This window comes from Hippocampus bargibanti, linkage group LG02 (genome assembly GCF_051943395.1).
Source record: "Hippocampus bargibanti isolate YZ-2025 linkage group LG02, ASM5194339v1, whole genome shotgun sequence".
NCBI classification, from domain to species: Eukaryota; Metazoa; Chordata; class Actinopteri; order Syngnathiformes; family Syngnathidae; genus Hippocampus; species Hippocampus bargibanti.
The window spans coordinates 36694742-36715980 of NC_142735.1; the positions used below are offsets into that span (position 1 = coordinate 36694742).

The following is a 21239-nucleotide window of genomic DNA, read 5'->3' on the forward strand; positions in this document are numbered from 1 at the left end:
CCTCACCCCACCATGGCGATTTAGTGAAGGGTTTTGCTGTTTTATGAAAATACCTCCCCTTTTAAACCATCTATGTTCTTTCGCTAAGATTTTAACCTCTTTGTCGTCAAATGAGTGTGATATATAGAGCCAAGACTACCAGCAAAATTTAGTTGGCTGACGAATCCTCTTGGATAACAAGTGAAACACATTCAAATTTGTACAGACGACGGCTGAAGAAACCTTCTCATCGATGGACCACTCCTGTACGACTGAGAGCTTACACAGACGTGAGCACTTATATCAAAACATATCTTGTAATATGATGACCACGGACATGCTAATTTCAATGTATATGGGGAACATTGACTTGTATGCAAATTGTATTACCTTTAGCAATGTTGAAAACATTTTAATTTCTTCTTTAAAAAAATTATTAACAATACCAACAATTTAAACACACTTTTTGATGGCAAAATAGTGTATTTGCAAAGATTATTTAATATAATATTTACAAATACAAAATAATGTATTTACAAATATTCACCAGTGTAAGAATGTTCCACCTTTCAAACTATTTGTATGCATTTATAAATGATATGTATTATATTATTTGATTTGGAGTTTAAGGTGGCACCGCAAGAGTGTCTGCCTTTACAGCAGCCCCTAACTTTTGTTTTTCTACTTCTTTTTTCTTTCTTTCCTAACTTTGCTGCTGTTAATTGGGAATTTATCCATTGTGAGACCTATAAAACTTAGCTTATGTCATCTCAGGCTATTTAGTGGCAGTAGTATTTAGTAGTGTGTGAGTGTATGTGTGTGTGTGTGTGAGTCCATGTGGGTGTGAGTGTATGTGTGTGTATACATGTAGGTGTGTGTCCTTATCTCATCTTATGCTATTTAGTGGTAGTAGTGTTTAGTAGTGTGCGTGTTCTGTGTGTGTGTGTGTGTTGTGTGTGTGTGTGTGTGTGTGTGTGTGTGTGTGTGTGTGTGTGTGTGTGTGTGTGTGTGTGTGTGTGTGTGTGTGTGTGTGTGTGTGTGCGCGCGCATGAGCATGTGTGTAAAATGAGGAACTGTCATTGAGGCGTAGTCGACGAGGACTTGGCTGTATTGTTTCCTCTCCCGCATGGCACCCCCCACCACCTCGTCCCCTTCCCCTTCCTCCTCCGCCTCCTTTCTCCAGGGACAAAGAATGTCCTGAATGCCTGTCGTCTCCTGCAGTGTCAAATAACTGCAGGAGAGGTGGAGCGGGGGGGGGGTGGCAAGGGCCTGCGAAGGGCCTGCGAAGGGCCTGCGAAGGCACAAAGGGACGATGGGGAGTCACAAGTTATGTCAGGACATTTCTATTTTCAAAATGGCGCAATAGGGATCACCACCATGGCGATGCTTTTTCTTTTACTGACAATAACCTTCAATTCCACTTCCCCTCTTGAGAGCATAATCAATTGATTAGATTGATCAATGGTGCGGTATCATCAGTCAGAAAAAGAGGACGATCAATTGGAATAGCGATTATCATTGAACCAGCAAGAATCAAAACAAGGGCGCGGAAAATCCGACTGGACCCTCCGCACCCTGCCCACCACCTTTTCCAGCAACTCCACTATAGTGCACCCTTGATTTTTCCTGATGATGATACGAGTGCAGCGTGTTGTACCCGAGACAAATTCCTTGTGTGTCCTACATACTTGGCCAATAAAGATGATTTTGAAGATGATTCTGAAAACTATTGACAAGACAGCTTTTCATGAGCACCTCAACTAAGCTGCACTACTACAGAAATACGTCAAGCAGACAACATTTTCAACACTTATAGAACTTACTGAGTGCTCATCCTGCTAGCAGTAATTAAAATAGTTGTATACCTGGAAAGCAGTCATTAGCCCTAGCCAAAATTGGGCATGTGCATTCCAAAGTTTATGACAATGATCAAATTAAGTTCACCTGTTCAAATTATGCCGGCCCAAAAATTCCGCCGAAAGCCAAAAACGATGTGCTAAAATGTGTCCACTCCAGTGCCAGGGTTTTTGTCATTGTCGGCGAAATCCAGGACCCAGAAAATAGTCGAGTTTTAGGACTACATCAACATTCAAGACCGCGTAACATAACCTTAGACGCTCTTATTTCATCAGAAAAAAACACTTAATTCATAAATTATATGGGTCTGAAGTTATATGCTCTTGAAATAAGGGCGGCTATCCAAAAGACAAATGGTGCCGGAGGTCTGACCAGAGCTTTATTCAGCCATTGTGGGTTGACCAAACTGCAATTAAAACAACACAATATATTTGCTTATGCACATCGCTACAGATACATTGTGCTAGCTCTGGCCAGTATGCGCTTATCACTAGAGGCTAGTGATACTATGATTGACTAGTGACTAGCCAATGATAACATGCGAACACTCTGAGGTTTCCAGCGCCTTCCAGCAGGCCTTCGGTTGCCTGTTTCATCCCCATTGATTTTTAAGCCCCAGAGCCTGCAGAACTGACGGTGAAGGCGTCCAGGTCGATTTCTGACCCTTCAGTACGAAAATAGCACAATAGGGGCAAAGTAATGAAAGGAAGCTGAAAGACAATTTGGAATTATTTAATAAAAAGCCATGGACAAAATATACATTCGTCCTTGATTCAGGCCAGCAGAGAAGGCCTTGTTTTCCTCGACAGCCCAACACTGAAGACTGACGCACTATTCATCGATCTCAATGAATAGTGTGTCAGTCTGCATAGTAACCAGCACAACTTTAGTTCCCTGACGAAGCTCTTCGGATGAGCAGCGAAACATCCGACACCTTCCAAGAAGTCCAGATGAAGGCTGAAGAAACCTTTTCATCGATGGACCGCTCCCATACGACTGAGAGCCTACACGGACGTATTCATCGAGAGGGGAAAGTGGCGGAACTATGAAACAGACGACGTGACGACGAGCCAGCGTTTTCTTTTCCAAGACGCTTTCATCTGACTATCCAAACAAAAAAAAAAAAAAACAGTGACTGCCAATGTTATTTGTGGGTCACGACAGACTTCATCTTGGTGGATGAAGTCGTTTTTCTGGGAGCATAAATTCACTGACAAATATATAAATATATTAATTAATTAAGACATTTCATTTATAAGTGCCTTTTAAAACTCTCAAAGACACTTTACAGTCACATGATATTTTTTTCTGGACAAAAACATGGAAAAAAGGCAATTGCTGCCAGCGGCCTGACCAGCACTTTATCGGCACCCCAAAAAAAAAAAATACGGGCATGAGTTAAGTGATTACGCCGGCGTACAAGCCGCCCGATTTTGCCCGATGCGGACACGCTTCCACCCTGCGACGCAGACCGTCATGACCCCCTTCCCTCACAAACACACACATAGGTTTGTGTCCCCACAACCATAAAGAAACAAGAACGCACACACAATTTTGTGTCCCCACGGCCATTAAAAACAAGAACGGACACACAATTGTGTGTCCCCACAACCATTCTAAACAAGACTGCACACACACACACACATGCAATTTTGCGTCCCCACAAGGAGTCATAAAGGAGAAGGCGCTCACACACACACACATCCATCTCCCCCGGCAACTCCAATGAGTGCAAGTCAAAAGCTGGCGCTAATTCATTAGCTTTGTTGGAGGAAGTGGCTTTCGTGTAATGACAGCAATTGCGCTGACCTCAACGCTGTAATGGGACCTCTCAGTAGACTGCTGAGGAAATGGCTGCAATTGAGGCTGGTCCATCGCTCCTTAGCAAGCCAAGTCCGGGCCGGGCCGGGAAGGGCGGAGAAGGCGCCTCACATTACCTGCGTGCGCCCCACGCACGGCTTGAAACGCGACCGATAGTTAACGCCAAGCAAGACCGACCCGGTGGATCACATTAGAAAATACTTACTAGGCACTCGCAAGGACTTGCGCAATGCAAAAATCAAAACAAAAGCGCGGGAAATCCGACGGGACCCTCCGCACCCTGCCCACCACCTTTTTTCAGCGTCTCCCCTCAGGCAACTGGAAGGTGGAGCGGCTTTTATTTGGCCTTCGCTAAAATGTAGCTCAGCCAACGAGAGCAGCACATAGATATTAGTCATTACAATGAAGAAACGTTCTTTCTATCTAGCTCGCTATCTATCTATCTATCTATCTATCTATCTATCTATCTATCTATCTATCTATCTATCTATCTATCTACTACCCAAATAGAGCTGTATAGTGCCTCTGTGCAATTTTTTTATGACGATACTAGTGCAGCGTGTTCTAGCGGCGACAAATTCCTCACGTGTTCTACATCCAATGATAACCGTTCCCCCAAAAGTGAGTTTGAATGTTAACATCGTGGTTCCGGCACGCAAAAAAACCTGAATGCTTTCCATTGCCAGAGGTTATTGGTCGCCATCATCCGGGCTTTAAAAGCAGAAGACACGCCGCTCGCTGCCCATCTGTAGGCACTAAATGCACAAGCTAAGCTAATGAAATGAATGAAAGCTAAAGCCCGCGTGTTCTTCTACGTGTGACCCCCCCCCCCCCCCCCCCAGCACACATGGCATTACCTCAACGCCGTTGGACAAAACACAGGTTGCTCCCATTATTGTGGTGGGGCGGACCGTGCGCTCCCATTGGTTGGCTCGGAATAAAAGCAAAAAAAACCAGGGCCTGTTTTAAAAGCCTACCTTTGGGATGAGGTAGAGGGTTGCAGGCGTAGGATGTTCTCTTGGACGGCCTTCAGTCGCCCGCTACCGCTTCGCGGCACCGCCAGGCCCAAATCGGCGTGAGGCCGGTGGGCTGGTGAGCAGCTGGAGACCTGGAGACTTCTTCTTTTGCATCGCTACCTGGAAAAAATACATTCTCATACATACATTCGTTCGATCTTACAAAGACAAGTTTTGCCTCAAATCCAGCATTCACTCAACCCAGAAGTAACTCAAATAGATAGATAGCTAGCTAGCTAGTTAGCTAGTAGATAACCAATAGATGTTTAATACCCAGTTAGACCGCCAATAGATAGCTAATAGCTAGCTAGTTTACTACAATTTAGAATGTCGGTTTAACTCGATCGGCAACGTCAGATATTCTCTTGGCTATGTGATGTCACCTCCAACCTCCGATTTAGGTCTGTGTAAGCTATCAGTCAGACTGATCGCTTCTATTGTCCTGACTAATGACTGGCCTGATTGCCCAATTTGCCCTGGTATCACCTCATCATCATGACTAATCCAATAGACTGCTTAGGCAACATAGGATTAGTCATGATGATGAGGTGATTCCAGAGCAAATTGGCCAATCAGGCCAGGGACAACCTCGGACAACATCAAAGTATCTGAATCACAGACAGATGAATTTGATTTTGTCCATATACGTACAGTGATACCTCAAACTTAATTGGTTCCCAGAAAGTGTGTTTAGGATTAAAAGTGTGTCTTCCAAACATTTATTTCCCCTAAGAAGCCATTAAAATGAGAATAATCCGTTCCCAGGTCCCCATAAAACGTAATTTTCTATGAAATAAGGCTTAAAACTACACAAAATAGACTTTATTTAGCTAGCTGTTGAGCTAAACAACCTTTTTACAAATCCATGCATTTAATAACGAGTTGACAGATGCATGATCGATGAAAGAGGACTAATTCCTGCGGCTCCACTGATTGCTTCTATTGTCCTGACTAACGACTGGCCTGATTTCCCCACTTCCTCCGGTATCACCACATCAGTATTACTAATCCTAAACTACCAGTAAGACTTTAGTTTGCTGACAAAGTTTCTTGGATAAGAAGCGAACCGTCCGACACCTTGAAAGAAGTACAGATGACGGCTGAAGAAACCTATTCACCTCCGATTTAGTTTGTAGATCAAATTGTGATGTCACCTGGTCATGTGAGATTGTACTCGGCGTGTTGTTCTTTTGTTGACCTAATTAGGCCCATAAAGTCATAAAATGTGCCCTGTTTCCTCAGGAAGTCTGCCCGTTTAACACAGTGAGAGTTTACAGCCCCCCTGTAAATTGAATTACTGCTCATAGAATAAACTCCAATGTCTCCTTGCAAAACTTGCGACAAGATGTTTGCACGTACTTTTACGGACGATACAGATTTCGGCATGCTAATGCTCTGATTGATGATTACACAGTGATGCCAAGATTCTATTCTCGCAAATTTAATGTTCGTAAGGCGAAAGATTCGTTAGCAAAAGCGTTCGTAAGCCGAGGTATCACTGTACCTTTATGCGCTATACTGATTTCGGCATGCTAATGCTCTGATTGATGATAATATTCTTGATCTTTCTATCGCCGATGCGTAACCGGTGTGTTTTCCGCTGACGTACTCATTTAGCATTTGATCATTGTGCCGCCGTATAATGGTCGCTAGCCTTGAATGGTAATGACTCGGGCTAATCAACGATCTGCCATTCTTCAAGCCGAGGTCGCGCTCCCCTATGAGGAAGTGCGCTGGCTATCATCAATCTGCTAGGTTGGACCCCGCATGAGAAAGTGTCGGAGGTCCTGGGTGGGTTGAAAAGTTTAGTGCACTGTCGGCGCCAATCGGTACAATCGCAACCCCCCCCCCCCCCCCGCCCCCTGCTGTCACCGTCATCTACATGTCAAAGGGCCTTGCTTGTTGACTCGCCGTGTTCCACTTCCACACAACAATTGTGTGGCTTTGTCATCGTTTATCATTTCTTTGTCCTGGCCTCTTTTCCTTTCCTTTTCTCTGCTGGATTCAAGAGGGAGGGAGATCTGAAAGGGCTGAGGGAGGTACAAGTAGGGGGTGGCGGCAATTGAGTTGACCAAATCAGGCAGAACAACGGACGGGAAGGAAGACCAGCCGATCGTGGTGCAGCGCCATTGTTGACGTGACGCGACTTGAAGCGGCTCAAGGCGGCCGTCGGGCTCTTTTGCCGCACTCTGAACCAATTCTCACGGTGTAAAATGCCTCAGTGGCAAACGCACTCACAGTCAGTGCTCGAGTTGGAGCACAAATACTTGTTTATAGCAAATACTTTGGTTAGAAATACTCATTCATCTCCTTCAATGGGAAGTCAAAAATGGTCTAAACATGCCATTTTAATGAAGAGTGCATTTTCATTAAGGGTTTAGGCTTAGGGTTGAAGGTTAAGGCTTATGTTTTGGGGTTAGGGGTTAGATTGAGGGTTAGGATTAGGTTTGGGGTTAGTGTTAGATTTAGGGTTAGGGTTACTGTTAGGTTTAAGGTTAGGGGTTAGGTTTTAGGTTTAGGGTTAGGGTTAGGGGCTTGGTTTGGGGTGAGGATTAGGGTTTAGGGTTACTGTTAGAGTTAGGGTTAGGTTTTAGGATTAAGGGTTAGGGGTAAGGGTTACTGTTAGAGTTAGGGTTAGGTTTTAGGGTTAGGGGTAAGGGTTAGGTTTGGGCTTAGTGTTAGATTTAGGGTTAGGGTTACTGTTAGGTTTAAGGTTAGGGGTTAGGTTTGGCGTTAGGTTTTAGGTTTAGGCTTAGGTTTAGGGTTAGGGGTTTGGTTTAGGGTTACTGTTAAAGTTAGGGTTAGGTTTTGGGCTTAGGAGGGTTAGTACTCTAGTACTCTCTCCCCCTCCAAAAAATAAAATCAAAAAAGATGGCGCAACACGTCCGATCTTCCCGTAAAGGCCAATTGAGCATTTGATTGTGGCCAAACACAGACACGGTTCTGAGCATGCGTCTCATCTCTGCCTCACCGTAAAGGCCGAGGCGCTAGCGGACAGCTGGTTTCACTTCCACTTTCGCTGGCTGGCGCTCTCGCACTTTTCCTTTGTTCGAACAAAGTGTTCCTCTTTTGACGAATCCTGAGTAATGGTGTGATATTCACAGGGCGGCCGCACGCTTTCCTTTCAACTTCTTTGCAGCTGGCTGCTCGGCTTGGAACATGTGCAGAGCCTCTCAAGAAAAGCTTCAGGCAAGGAAGCCTTTTCTTCTTCTCACCTTTAGCTTAGGTTTTAGGTTTAGGCTTTGGTTTAGGGTTATGGGTGAGGGTTAGGGGTTACCGTAAGAGCCTATTCCTTTCACCTTTTTCACCTGCCTTATTTAATAGCATAGCTAGGTAGCTAGCTAGATATATACACTCGTGTGGTCTACATACTTGGCCAATGAAGATGATTCTGATCGGAGACAAAGTCAGTCTGGCAGAAGAGTCACAGAAGCCAAAGTGTTATGAGGTCAGCTCCTTTATGGGGGGTAATCAGAGTTGGCTTCCTGTCTATTTTCACCCTATTCACACACAACTTGACCCCTAAGACAACAACCTTCTCCCAGTGTGAAACCGGACACCATTTTTTTGGTGTGTGATGGCTTTACAGCCTCACAAGGCAACGCCGCAACAAGCTTCATTTTCCCCAACCCCCACTTGACTCTTTAAAGTGTTTACGTAGCACGTCAGAGAACAAACATTCTCTTGTTTGCCAGTCAAATCTGGAGAGCTTCCTTTCATCAAACAACTGCTTGTTGTTAGAACATTTAGTAAATTTAGTAACCAAGTTTAGTTTATATAAACTATGCAAAAATTGCACACATTAATACAGTAATAGCTCAGCTTACAAACTTAATTGGTTCCCAGAAAGTGTGTGTGAGGTGAAAAGTTCCTCTTCCAAATTTTTATTTCCCATAATAAAGCATTAAGTTGAGAATAATCCGTTCCCATGTCCCCATAAAACATATATTTCTATGAAATAAGCCTTAAAACTACACAAAATATACATTTATTATGTATACTAAAGGTGATATTGTATTGTAATGAAAGCAATAAACTGTACTATACAATAAAGTTGTTTTATTGACCTTTGTGATGTTGTTGTCAAGGGATAACGAACTTCCAGGTTGCCTCTTGATGAGATCCGAGTGAAGTTGCCGTGCTTTCTCGGCGATAATACCCTCACTCACTGTCCCCTGCTAGCTGCTTTTCAGTAATCCAAGCATAATACATATGCCAATTAAGGATGCCCAGTATGCGTAGGGGGAACTGAATCAAAACTAACAAATTACATGTTTGAAAAAAATATATATACAGTGATACCTCAGCTTTCGAACTTAATTGGTTCCCAGAAAGTGTGTGGAAGGCGAAACGTTCGTCTTCCAAACATTTATTTCCCCTAAGAAACCATTAAAATGAGAATAATCCGTTGCCAGATCCCCATTAAACATCATTTTCTATGAAATAAGCCTTAAAACGACACAAAATAGACCTTATTTTATGTATAATAAATGTGCTACCAGTTAGTTCGCGTTTTGGTTTTTCTTTATGGGGTGCCGATAAAGCGCTGGCCAGACCACTGTCCATGTTTTTCTCCCTTTCACTAGGGGCAGCATTTCCTTTTTTTTTTCTTTGCTCCAGCTTCAGCTGTTGTTAAAGTGCTATGTAAACCAATCCTGCATTGTATTTTGGACAGCCGCCCTTATTTCAAGCTCATATAACTCCAGACCCATATGATTTAGGGATACACTTTTTTTTCTAATGAAAGAAGACAGTCTAAGATTTTCTTATGCTGCATTCAGTCCTAAAATTCAATATTATGTGGGTCCTGCAATTTGACTGACAATGACAAAAACCCTGGCACTGGAGCTGAAACATTTTTGCACATCATCCGGCAGTCAATGAGTGAACTGCAATTAATGAATGACATGTAAATACAATATGTATAAAATCGTATTTTGTTGTAAATGTGATGAAAATCAAGTGTTGTCAAATAAAATCATCAGAGACGTTGACTAGTTGATAAGATGAGAAAAAGAAAGTTCCTTGTGATGTCCCACCAACAAAAACTTGTCCCATCCTGGAACCCAACGGCATCCCATTGCCCCCCTCAAGCCAGGGAGAACCGGACGTAAATAAAGCCCCCTATTGTGGTCGACTCATACAGGATCACCAGGCAGTGAGACAAGGGATGTAAAGGCCTTGGAGGGTGGGGGGTGAGAAGTGGAGGGGGGGGCTGGGGGAGTTGGGGGAGGGGGGAAGGGGTCACCCGGCCCGTTCTAACAAATCGTGTGATAGGACTTGGCCCTATCTAATCAAGGGCAGGAGGTCACTTCCGAACAACTGGGCAATAAAAGATTATTTCCAGCCACATAACAGAGGAGCCGTTGGGGTGGGGGGTGGGGGGGGCGCAAAGGGGGAGGGGCAAAGGGGGGAGCCTGTCTGTGAGGGGAGGAAATGAATTCAAATAAGGCAGCAGACGGGAACCAGCTGTCTGGCAGCAAAATCTAATCTCCCCCTTAGAAAAGCCAGAGGAAAGGAAGAAAGCGGGTATTGGGGATGGGAAGGGGGCAGGGGGGGGGGTGGTTTGGGTATGACAGTGATACCTCGGTTTACGAACCCCTTGCCTGACAAACTTTTCGCTTTAAAACATGACATTGATGACCATTTTACCTTAGCATACAAACTATTTTTCGGAGCTGCCACAATGAGTGATGTGTCGTTCTTCTCACAACAAAATGGCAGCCGACTTGTTTTGGTCCTCTATTCCCCGCCCCCTTCGGTTAAAACCACGTGATTGGTCAAGAATGCAGCAGAGAGGGGCGGTGGTATAAACATTAAAAAGACAGGCAGACGACAGAGAGAGAGTGAGAAAATGGATACAAAACAGTGAAATTTGGATTGGTTTCAACTTTGATAGTTCAAAGGCAGAGTGTAGACTGCAAGGTTAAAATAGAGAAAGCACCTACAAGGATCATTCCTCTAGATGGTGAAAGAAGAAGGCTACGTTCCTCATCAAGTGTTTCATGCTGATGAAAGCGGCCACTCCATTCCATCGAGCCATCAAAGACCATCACAAAGGTCAATAAAACCACTTTATTATACAGTAGTTTATTTCTTTCATTATAATACCACATCACATTTATTGTACGTAAAATAAGGTCTATTTTGTGTCAGACTTAGAAATGTATAAAGTAGAGAATGATGTTTTATGGGGACCTGGGAACGGATTATTCTCATTTGAATGGTTTCCTATGGGAAATTAATTTTTGGGATACATACTTTTCGCCTTACACACTCTGTCTGGAAACCAATTACGTTCGTAAGCCAAGGTATCACTGTATTATTCTTGGTCCTGGATGGACGCGAGCACGACGTCCCCCTTACGTGAGTCTGGTTTTGTTTTCCGGGCGGCCACATTTCAAAAGGACGAAGCGGAATTTAAGGTGGTTTGGAAATGTGCCTGGAAGACTCGCAAATTAGGGAACGAGTAGCGTATTGGCTAACTGCGACCAAGACTTTTGGATTAGCCAATCAGACATCAATGGAGATGAGACTATGGACGAAACCACAATCAAAGTGACCGTCTCGCGAAAGGTTAAAAGGAATGTGAAACTCAAAAGCTAATCGGAAACATCTTTGTTTTTTGGAGTAGTCATCAGGCTCGTTTATGGATTTAGGCTAATTGCTCATCTGTCATCTGTGAAAGCTCTCAATCATAAAGGAGTGGTCCATCGATGAAAATGTTTCTTCAGCTGCCAATTGTACTCCTTTGAAGGCGTTGGATGTTTCGCCCGTCATCCGAAAAGCTTAGTCAGCGAACTCAAGTTTTGCTGGTAGCTCTGTCCCTATATATATCCCTATTGGACAGAGGAATAATTTAGAAATTAACATTTTTTTCCATGTTAGCACTTTGTTCCAACTTCAGCTGTTGTTAAAACATTACATAAACCAATATCTATGTATTGCATTTGCCTTTTGTACAACCGCCCCCATTTCCAGCTCAGATAACTCCAGCCCCATACAATTTAGGAATTAACTATTTTTTTCCATGTTAGCGCTTTGTTCCAGCTTCAGCTCTTGTTAAAGCGCTAAAATAATCAATATATACAGTATGTCTTACATTGTATTTTGGACTTATTTAATAATAATGTTGCATTTATAAGCTTTCAAAACTCTCAAAGTCACTTGTATTTCTAAAAAGTTGCGTTACTCAACAGCTAGCTAAAATGGCTAGTAAGCTAATTATTGTCACACTAGCAATAGTTAACATCATGCATCTGTCTGTCTAAGCTCTCAGTCATACAGGAGTGGTTCATCGATGATTGTTCCTATTGTCCCACTTCCTCAGGTATCACCTCATCAGTATTACTAATCCTACACTACCAGTAAGACTTTAGTTTGCTGAGGAAGTTTCTTGGATAAGAAGCGAAACGTCCGACACCTTCAAAGAAGTACAGATGATGGCTGAAGAAACCTTTTCATCGATCATGCAACTGTCTATCTAGTTATTAAATGCATGGATTTGTAAAAAGAAAAGTTGTTTAGCTCAACAGCTAGCTAAATAAGGTCGATTTTGTGTAGTTTTAAGGCTTATTTAGTAGAAAATGATGTTTTATGGGGACCTGGGAACGGATTATTCTCATTTTAATGGTTTCTTATGGGAAATAAATATTTGGAAGACACACTTTTCGCCTTACACACACTTTCTGGGTACCAATTAAGTTTGAGGTATCACTGCATGTATGTATATGGACAAAATGTAATTCATCTGTCTGTGATTCAGATACTTTGATGTTGTCCGAGGTTGTCCTTGGCCCAATTAAGGGCAATGGAAGTGACAGGAAGAAGGTCTTGGAAAACAAAATGGAAGGCTGTGTGTTTTGACTGGGGTGGCTATTATGGCGGTGTTAGGTGGTGTTTGTGGTTTGCACCCCGGGGCGTCAATGAAACACCTTGCTTTTGAATAGCCCTCGACAACTGATAAAACACGACTCTGCCCTTTATAGTTCCAAAAGGAGAAAAGATGGCCTTGGGTGAGGACAACCTATACAGGAAGTGGTCGCATAGCGCAAAACGTTGCGAAAATCTGACATGGAAACAAAATCGCTTTTTTTTCTCTCGATAATTCTTCTAAAATCTGGTCTAAAGAACATGAACTCATTGACTGCCATTCCCAAATTGATTCGAACGAGGTGTGCGTTTGCGTGACATAGCGTCGCAGTACCAGTATGCTAAGACGACCATTGCTACGTGTGGCTAAAGGTGTTTCCGTGTTGTCTCACGGAAACGGTCTCAGGCAATAGAAGAAGTTGAAAAACGTCTGTTCATTTGGATTAATGAAAAGCAGCTAGCAGGGGACAGTGTGAGTGAAGGTATTATCGCCGAGAAAGCACGGCAACTTCACTTGGACATAATCAAGAGGCAACTACATCAACGACCATCACAAAGGTCAATAAAACCACTTTATTATACAGTGCAGTGTATTTATTTCATTACAATACAATAGCACATTTATTATACATAAAATAAGGTCTATTTTGTGTCGTGTTAAAGGACAACCGACACTACTTGTTTCCTAACTGACATCAGACAAACGGTTTATAGCATCTAAAATACGCGAAACAGGCAGTATGATATTTTTGTCAAATGCAAAACACCAATAAAAATGACTTCAAGTGTCCAAAATCTGCAAAAAAATGAATCCGAAAGTGGCGAGTTTCAGAAGGTCCCGCCCCCTTGTTCGTGGTGTCACGCCAAGTCGTCTTGCCTTGCTCGAGAAACAAAACAATGGCTTCAGATTGGGAGAAGATGCTTTCTTGTTACAGTTCTGAAGAGGAAAGCATCAATGTTTGCCATCCATTCAGGAAGTCCTTCCGTATCAATTCGAGCCATCTGGACTCCAATGTAGCGTCCCAGAAAATGCACAAGATGGCGCCCAAGCTCCGTTGGAAATGGGCTGATTTGTCTGCTGGGAATTTGTGTCAACTAGTATCAAATAGTAGTCTTGGTGCGACACACAACGATTTACCATCGCATTATTTATGTTTTCCTTCTAATTTCGCCCTCAACAAAGATCAACATGAGGTTTTCAGACCGAACAAAGTACCCAAAATGCATTGTGTGTCCCTTTCTAGGTCAGGCGTGTTGCAGACGTGACGTCAGGTCAGGACTCGTCACCAACTCAGACACAAGACTTCCGGAATATTCAGCGCGAGTCTTAAAAGGTCAAATGTAGCTATAGCCGCTGGACTCTTTGTCAAATACGCTCAGTAGAAGTCATTTGACAAATTATGGACACAACTTGTCCGGAGGCTTCGGTTGTCCTTTAAAGCTTGTTTAGTAGAACATTTTATTTTATAGGGACCTGGGAACGGATTATTCTCATTTTGGTTTCCTGAGGGAAATAAATGTTTGGGCGACTAACTTTTGGCCTAACACACACTTTCTGGGAAGCAATTAAGTTCATAAGCCGAGGTATGACTTGTACATTCGTGAATGGAAGTGAATGAGCTAAAACCAAATTTGATGCCCTGTTTTTCATGACTAAATCCCAGGGACTATTTCAGGATTGACACCATTCAAATGAGGTCTGACGTCCCTTCGGGACTGCTTGAAAGTCATTTTTATCCTGCGGAGTGCAACGTTTCTCCCGTAGCTTGTCCAAAACCAAAACCATGAAGACTGACGTGGGCGTGCGGAGATGCTAAATTTAACCTGAAACAAGCCTGCGCCGTTTACACCAACAAATGACTTCATGGGGACTCACATTTCACTTTAGCAAAAAAAAAAAGTAGCGTCATTCGACAAATAATCATAATCATAATAATAATAATCATCATAATAAACAGTGGCGCGTGTGGCTGCCGCTGCTCACCCACAGGAAAACTTATCCTGTGACTGTAATGTGACCTTGAGAGTTTTGAAAGTCGCTTATAAATGAAATGGATTATTATTATTATTATTGTTATTATCTAGCTATCTATATAGCTGTCTAGCTGGCTATCTGTTGCTAACTAGCTTTCTTTCTATTTGAGTTACTTCCGGGTTGAGTGAACGCTGACGCATGTGGCTGCCGCTGCTCACCCGCAGAAAATGTTATCCTGTGACTGTAAAGTGACCTTGAGCGTTTTGAAAGGTGCATATAAATGAAATGTATTCTTATTCTTATTAGTAGTAGTAGTAGTAGTATTAGTATCACCTGCTAGCTATTTGCTATCTATTAGCTCTAGGTGGCTAGCTCGCTTTACTCATTATTATTATTATTATTATTATTATTATTATTATTATTACTCCTACAGTCACACTTTGTGACTCCCCTTAATTAGATTCGATAGCTATCTGTACTCAATGAACATATTTAGACAGTGGCGGCCCATGCATGTCACTCCTAGGCCTTCAGTGGTGCTACGTCTGAATCACTCTTCTTCTTCTTCTTATTATTATTATGATTATTAAGTGTTTTTTTCCTCTTTTTTTGACCACGGGTTGCTGTGCAGGGACTCCAGAAGAGGCCCAAATCCCTCCACTTCCTCTGATTGCTTATTTCTATAAATAAAAGTGTGCAGAGTGCAGCACGGGGCGGGATCTCGGGTTAATAGGAACCATATGAGGAGTTTGAGGAAAGCTGAAGCAGCAATGTGGAAGGAGAAGAAACATTCCTCTCTATAGTTTGGAGAAAAAAAGGACTGCCCCGGTAGGACGTGCGGCTTGGAGGTTCCTCGGTGACTCACATGCTAGTCACGTCGTTAAAAAAATAAAATAAAATAATAATCATACCAGGAAGACTGACGTGGGCGTACGGAGATGCTAAATTTAACCTGAAACAAGCTAGTGCCGTTTACACCAACAGATGACTTCATGGTGACTCACATTTCACTTTAGCATAAAAACGTAGCGTCGTTCGACAAATAATAATAATAATAATAAAACTAGTAACTAATAACCGCCAAAAACAAGTTTGTATGCCAAGATTATATTCTCTTCTCTTGTGAAGTTAATTCCTAAATGATATGGGTCTGAAGTTATATGAGCTTGAAATGAGGGCAGCTGTCCAAAATACAATATTGGTTGCGATAGCGCTTTAACAACAACAACTGAAGCTGTAACAAAGCGCTAACATAGGAAAAAAAGGGAAATGATGCCCCCCATTTTGGAAGGAAAAAAAAAACATTGCCAGAGGTCTGGCCAGCGCTTTACCGGCACCCAAGAAAGAAAAAAAAAACACATTCGGGAATGCCGCTCTACGACATACTTTCAATTGAAATTTGTGAATGGCAAAAATCGTGAGCTTCGGAGGACATTTTGAAACACCAAAGAGGTTTGCGATGGGGAGGGAAAGCTTCCAAATCTGCTTCAGCCTCTACGGACAAGTGACAGATGGGCTTCCTTATTTGGCTTCGGCTGGAAAACATCAAGTAAACAAACTGTCACCGCAAGGTTAGGATAGAGGAAAGAAGGTAAAGAAGGTAAAGAAGGTGAGAGTAAGAGGCCTCCTATTGTTTTGCTATCAAGCAAAGGAGCCAAATGGCGATCCAATTGCGTCGAATTGCCCCGAATAAAAACAAATACAGCTAACAATCCGAGTTACGACCACCCGTACATACAATCACGACCGCCACACCCTTTTTTTGTTTTTAAATTCTACGCCGGGCACCGTAACACGCATGCAGCCGGCAACGCGTACTATAATTTTAGCCAGCCAGCAGGTCAGATACTCGCGCAGCAATATACTGCGTGACTACACTCAATACTGTAGTTATACGGTGCAGGTACCGTCTCCTGTAGTACTGGACACTGCTTTTTTTCCTTCGGCGTCCACATGAGTCCGAGCGAGTGTGTCGGGCGACCTCTTCTGAACGTTAGCAGGGAGAGCCATTTTTCAAAATAAAATGATAAAAACAACACGAAGAGGTAAGTACAGTAATGCCTTGTTTTTCGCTGTTAATGGGGACCAGGACCAAAATCCACAAAGTAGAGTTATATGCAGACGCTCTCCTACTAACAAACAGTCAAGTTACGAACAACGGTACATACGAACATTTTAGTAGTAACATAAGTAGTATTCTCTCCAGTTGTCTATGTACATATCTTTATGGAGCATATATTTTATTCAATGTTTATTTTTCAGTACGAACCAATACAGCTAATAAATAAACTTTACAGTATAATAAAGTGGTTTTATGGACCTTTGTGATGGTCGTTGATGGCTTGACGGAATGGAGTGGCCGCTTTCATCAGCATGAAACACTTGATGAGGAACGTAGCCTTCTTCTTTCACCATCTTGAGGAATGATCTCTGCCATAATTTTACCTTGTTCCTCATCAATTTCATCACGGTTGAAACGAGTCCAAATTTCACTGCTTTCTATCCATGTCTCTTTAAGGTTTAACCCCCCACCCCCTCACTGCTGCGTTCTTGACCAATCACGTGGCTTTAACCGAAGACTGGGGGCGGGGAATAGAGGATAAAAACAAGCCGGCTGCCATTTTCTTGTTAGGAGAACGGGCTCGTTCGCCAACGACACATTACTCATTGTGGCGCTCCGTGTCTATCCCGAAAAATAGTTTGTATGCCAAGGTCAAATTATCCTAAATTTAACGTGTTTGTTTAACGGGTTTGTAAAGCGAGGTATCACTGTATTTGCATGCATAAAAACATTTGGCAATCATTTTTTCCCCCACCTTTCTCGGATTTCAGGATAAGAAAGGAGAATGTTTTCCTCTCTGTCTCTCTGGTGACATGGTCTCCTCGTTTTGCTGTGAGACAAAGATATCTTGTGGTCAGGTGTCAGTTACATAAGGCTGACCTGCTTGTTTCTCTGTTGTTTTGTTTTTTGCAGCTGTTTTATTGTTGCCTTTTTGCATGAAAATATGATTTTGTCGTAGTCACACTTTAATCATTTCAATATGCTGGAATGCATAAAGATTTTTAAAGGTAAAAAATTGGATGTACGTATCATATCTGTATGGTTAAGTCTTTGTTTTAAAGGACAACCGACGCCTGTGTACAAGTTGTGTCCGTAATTTGTAAAATCACTTCCAATGACTTCTACTGAGCGTATTTGACAAAGATTCCACCGCATATTAAAGCTATATTTTACCTTTTAAGACTCGCGCTGAATATTCAGGAAGTCTTGTTTTCCAGTTGATGACGAGTCCTGACGTGACGTCACAGAGGGAACGCCCCTGACCGAGAAAGCGACACACAATGCATTTTGGGTACTTTGTTTGCTCTGAAAACGACGTGTTGATGGCGAAATTAGAAGGAAAACTACATAACGCGATGGTGAATCGTGTGTTGCACCAAGACTACTATTTGATACTAGTTGACACAAAATCCCAGCACACAAATCAGCCCATTTCCAACTGAGCTTGGGCGCCATCTTGTGCATTTTCGGGGAGCTACATTGGAGTCCAGACGCTTCAAAATTATACAGGAAGGACTTCTTTAATCGATTGCAAACATGTATGCTTTCCTCTTCAGCACTATTTGAATCATATTCATAAGTGGATAAGTAACAAGAAAGCATCTTCTCCCAATCTGAAGCCATTGTTTTGATTCTCGAGCAAGGCAAGACGTCTTGGCGTGACATCACGAACAAGGGGACGGGGCCTTCTGAAATTCGTCATTTCCGGTTTCATTTGAAGTAGTTTTGTGACACTTTGAGTCATTTTGATTGGTGTTTTGCATTTGACTCAAAATATCAGCCTGCGTGTTTTAGGTTTTTTACATGCTATGAAACGTTTTTCTGATGTCAATTAGGAAACAAAAAAAAATGCTGTCGGTTGTCTTTTAATGTTGTCTCGGCAGCAGCAACGCAGAGAAAATGGTGCACAAATACCATTAAAACTAAGCTAACGTGCAGCTAAGCTAACCAATGCATCCAGGTAAGTATCATAAAGTCTATAAAATGTCCAAAAACAACACATTCAACAAACGTAGGATAAATAAGCACGATTTGTAAGGAAACACACTCTGGGAAAATAGATACATAGAAGATGTTTTTACCTGTTCAGGTACAGGAACTCGCACACTTTGTAAGGTAAGGATGTGCTCCACATTCCACAAATTACCGGCGGCCACTTCATTCACTTGTGACGTCACAAGCGAGAGAGGGCCAAATAATTAGCTGCCCAAACACTGCCTGACTAAAACTGGCACTGGCGTGGACACAATTTTTGCACATCGTCTGGCAGTGAATGAGTTCATATGTTTTCATGAGCTTTGTTTTTAAGCTGGTCAATTTCACTCAAAGTTTATTGCTTTTTATGTTGTGATGGATGTTTTTAAAGGGACAACAATTAACCCATTAAAGTCGTTTATAAAAAATAAAAAAAAAACACCGCCGTTCATGTGTTTACAGTAGTGATGGGAATTTCGGCTCTTTTCAGAGAGCCGGTTCTTTTGGCTCGGCTCATTAAAGAGAACCAGCTTTTTGCCTCCCAAATGGCTCCTCAGTTTGTTTGTTTGTTTGTTTATATGTGCACAGATAGCATCCGCTAACTTTCACTTTCCCTGTGGTTACTCTGGTCTGATGATCAGCTGTCACTCATTTTCTTTTCATATTAATAATGCTATCATACCAACTCGTAAAAAAATATAATAATTGAATAATAATAACAGCATGATGAGATAACATTTGTGCAGCTGCCTACCCTAGCCCCCTCGCCCCCTCCCCCTTCTCCTCACTGCTGCTTGTACTGTAATTCTCCCCACCCTCCTCGACCACGGATATGGACCAATCACGTGTGGCTTTATCCGAAGACTGGGGCTGGGGAATAGAGGACAAAAAAAGTCGGCTCCCATTTCCGGCTCCTTGTTATGAACCGGCTCTCGTCATTAACTTCAGCAATCTGGCTCTAAGAACCGGCTCGTTCGCGAACGACACATCACTAGTTTACAGACATTTTTTAATTTGCTTCGCAGTCAATTTCTTGCTTGTTATTTGGCCCTTTCCTCCCTGGGAAAATCTTCATTCAATCCGACCTCGCCATGATTCTTAAAAAGTATTTCTTCTACGTCTTTAGCTGCCTAAAATGCCGACAAATATCCTGTGACTGGAAAGTGTCCTTGAGAGTTTTGAAAGGCGCTTATAAATGAAATGTATTATTATTACATTTAAACAGCTTCTTCCCCCAAGCCATTAACTCTTTGAACTCTTTCAACAGTAGCCAAAATGGAACTGTATAGTGCCACTTAGCAGTTTTTTTGACAACGATACTAGTGCAGCGTGTTCTACCGGAAACAAATTCCTTGTGTGTCCTACATACTTGGCGATAAAGATGATTCTGATTCTGATTCTGATTCTGATTATAAATTGTGATGTGTTGTTCACGAACGAACCGACTCTTAGAACCGACTTTTTTAAGTGAACGACTGGAGCCTAAAGGAGCCGATTCCGCAACTCCTTCGGTTAAAGTCGCACGTGATTGGTCAAAATCCGTAGTGGAAGACTGAAACACACACACACAAACACACGCACACACACATACACACACACACACACACACACGCACACACACACACACGCACACGCACACGCACACACACACACACAGTGAGTAAAAAGTGTGTGTATCCAAGTGAAATGAAAATTCACACCAAAAAAATCATTTTGGGTGAATTTGTGAGGACCTCTGTGAAACTTTAACAGATGCATATCGAGACCCACGAGAAGCCTTTAGAATGACAAACTGGTGAGGATTGGCCAAAAGGTCCTCACTACGTATGGTGTACCATGTTAGTGGTCCTCACAAGACTAGTCATACAAACACACACACACACACACACGCGTGCAAATATAAATAGAGTCACATAAATGTGGAAAATGATATACGTACTTGATTGTATATTTTTGGTAGTAAATTAATTTAAGCAACAACAAAAAAAAGAAAAACTCAGGAGCGATTTGGGAGCTGAAAAGGCCCGATCTTTGAAGTGAGCCGAGCCAAAAGAACCGGTTCTCCAAAAAGAGCCGTAATTCCCATCACTACTGACAAAGTCAAAACATTGACTGGATGTAAGTTGAGAGTTCCTTCCGTTCCTTCCTCGCCTTCTTATCTCCAAAACCCCCACATAACCCCCCCGCCCACATTTCAACGACTTCCTGGTTTTTCCAACTGACTTTCAAAGAGATGATGACCTCATCCCCCCTGGGGGGGAGCCATGGTGGGCGGGGAGGGGGGTTTCAGCAGACTTCCCAAGTGATAAATTCCCCTGACACACTCACACAAAAAGACAAATGGTAGGGGGGGGGGCAAAAAGGAAAGGGTGGGGTTGAAGTTGGTGGGAAACCTATGGCCGGCGAGCCACATCTGGCTCTTTTGATAATTGCATCTGGCTCGCCAATAAAACTCAAGACAAATTCTCACTTTTTTCGCTGTTCATTTTCTGTTTGGGCGGCAGTTGGCGGAAAGCGCAATTTTGATTGGATGATACAGACCTCGGTGGCCGTTGATGTGGAAACAGGTAAACACCCCTTTTTCGCAAACTTCAGGTTTAATGGACTGAAGGATTCACCTTTTTGGAGAGAAAAGGTTCCTGGTTCTAATTTGCAATGAAACAATACCACGGATCAAACAGTC

The 21239-nt window shown here is 42.6% G+C and overlaps 1 long non-coding RNA gene across 1 annotated transcript; it reads right to left on the reverse strand.

Annotated features, from left to right (window-relative positions):
• Positions 1 to 15526: 15526 nt before the first annotated feature.
• Positions 15527 to 18933, reverse strand: LOC148902577 (uncharacterized). Its single transcript, XR_016118063.1, has 4 exons — positions 18664 to 18933; positions 17756 to 17840; positions 17337 to 17411; positions 15527 to 16055 (listed from the first exon to the last, which is right to left on the reverse strand). It is a non-coding gene; the product is annotated as an uncharacterized LOC148902577 (long non-coding RNA).
• Between the last annotated feature and the right edge of the window lie 2306 nt (positions 18934 to 21239).